This window comes from Gossypium hirsutum, chromosome A13 (assembly GCF_007990345.1).
Source record: "Gossypium hirsutum isolate 1008001.06 chromosome A13, Gossypium_hirsutum_v2.1, whole genome shotgun sequence".
In the NCBI taxonomy this organism is placed as follows: domain Eukaryota; kingdom Viridiplantae; phylum Streptophyta; class Magnoliopsida; order Malvales; family Malvaceae; genus Gossypium; species Gossypium hirsutum.
In genome coordinates this window covers 46,950,931-46,953,497 of record NC_053436.1, presented here as the reverse complement: position 1 = coordinate 46,953,497, position 2,567 = coordinate 46,950,931, and positions in this window count along the sequence as shown.

Here is a 2,567-nt window from a genome sequence, read left to right as displayed (position 1 = left end):
CAGTTATATGCTAAGTTCAGTAAGTGTGAGTTCTGGTTAAGAGAGGTTAGCTTCTTGGGTCATGTGGTATCCGCATCGGGTATTCGAGTTGACCCGAACAAAATTTCAGCCATACTTAACTGGAAACCTCCGAGAAATATTACTGAGGTTCGGAGCTTTTTGGGACTCACCGGTTATTACCGACGATTTGTCAAAGGTTTCTCGATGATAGCCACACCAATGACGAAGCTACTTCAAAAGGATGTTAAGTTCGAATGGACGGAGAAATGTCAGAAAAGTTTCGATCAACTGAAAACTTATTTGACTGAAGCTCCAATTTTAGTGCAACCCGAATCAGGCAAAGAGTTTGTCATTTATAGTGACGCATCCCTACTTGGGTTGGGTTGCGTATTGATGCAAGAAGGTCGAGTGGTGGCCTATGCGTCGAGACAATTAAAGCCACATGAGAAAATTATCCGACCCATGATCTTGAACTAGCTGCCATCGTATTTGCTTGAAAATATGGCGACATTACTTATTTGGTGAAAAGTGCCATGTATTTCGGATCACAAAAGTCTCAAATATTTGATGACTCAAAGAGACTTAAATCTGCGACAAAGACGTTGGCTTGAGTTGTTGAAAGATTACGAGCTTGTCATTGATTACCACACGGGAAAGGCTAATGTGGTTGCGGACGCCTTAAGCCGGAAATCATTGTTTGCTTTACAAGCGATGAATGTGCACTTGTCTGCTCTACCCGACAATGTGTTAGTAGCTGAATTAAAAGCTAAACCATTATTGATTCATCAAATTCGTGAAGCCCAGAAAGTTGATGATGAATTGGTTGCAAAACGGGCTGAGTGTGTTCCGAACAAGGAATCGGAGTTTCAAATTGATGATGATGATTGTTTGAGGTTCAGAAGTCGTTTGTGTGTTCCAAGGAATTCGGAACTCATTTCGATGATTCTGAACGAAGCCCATTGTAGCCGAATGTCAATTCACCCGGGGAGTACGAAAATGTACAACGATTTGAAACGTCAGTTTTGGTGGCATGGTATGAAACGAGACATCTCCGACTTTGTTTCGAGATGTTTAATATGTCAACAAGTGAAAGCAGAACATCAAGTGCCTTCAGGATTACTTCAGCCGATCATGATACCCGAGTGGAAATGGGATCGAGTCACAATGGACTTTGTGTCCGGACTGCCATTGTCAGCAAGTAAGAAAGATGCGATTTGGGTTGTTGTCGATAGACTGACTAAGTCGGCTCACTTTATCCCTGTGCGTACGGATTTTTCATTAGATAAACTAGCTGAATTGTACGTTTCTCAGATTGTGAGATTACACGGGGTACCTATTTCTATCGTGTCGGATAAAGATCCGAGATTCACCTCACGATTTTGGAGGAAATTGCAAGAAGCTTTGGGTACCAAGCTGCATTTTAGCACTGCTTTTCACCCCCAAACCGATGGTCAATCTGAGCGGATAATTCAGATACTTGAGGATATGTTGAGATGTTGCATCCTCGAGTTCAGTAGTTCATGGGAACGGTATTTACCTTTGATTGAATTCGCTTACAACAATAGTTTTCAATCAAGTATTAAGATGGCACCTTACGAGGCTTTGTACGGTCGTAAATGCCGTACACCATTGTTTTGGACCGAGCTCGGTGAAAGTAAAATTTTCGGAGTTGATTTGATTAAAGATGCCGAACAGAAAGTAAAGGTAATCCGTGAAAGTCTGAAGGCAGCCACAGATCGTCAAAAAATCGTATGCGGATTTGAAACGAAAAGACATTGAATATCAGGTGGGAGATAAAGCGTTTCTTAAAGTTTCGCCTTGGAAAAAGGTACTCAGATTTGGCCGTAAGGGCAAGTTGAGCCCGAGATTCATTGGGCCGTACGAAATCTCCGAACGAGTTGGTCCGGTTGCGTATAGATTCATTTTGCCCCCTGAACTTGAAAAGATTCACGATGTCTTTCATGTTTCGATGCTTCGACGTTATAGATCCGATCCGTCACATGTGATTAATCCCTCAGAAGTTGAAATTCAATCTGACTTGAGTTATGAAGAAGAACTGATTCGTATCCTAGCTCGTGAAGTGAAAGAGTTGCGAAACAAAAGGGTTCCGTTAGTTAAGGTGTTATGGCTCAAACACGGGATCGAGGAAGCTACTTGGGAAACCGAGAGCTCGATGAAAGAACGATACCCAAACCTATTTACCGGTAAGATTTTCGGGGACGAAAATTTCTTAAGTGGGGGAGAGTTGTGACAGCCCAAAATTGACCCTAGTCGGGAAGTGGTTTTGGGACCACTAAATCGAGTCATAAAAATAATTAACCGTCATAATTGATGCTCATTATATGTACATGTGCATGTGTGAAAATTTCGTGTTTGAATTTTGTTGATTGTAAGTGAATTTTATCAAATAGGACTTATGTGAGAAAATTTTGAAATGTGCTAGGCAAATGCAAAGTGGCCTATTAATACATATTGTGAAAATGATGGGTTTGCATGTCAATTTACCCAAATTAAGGCATAGTGGCCGGCCATGCTATGAGTGGAAACATGTCACAAACATGTTATGT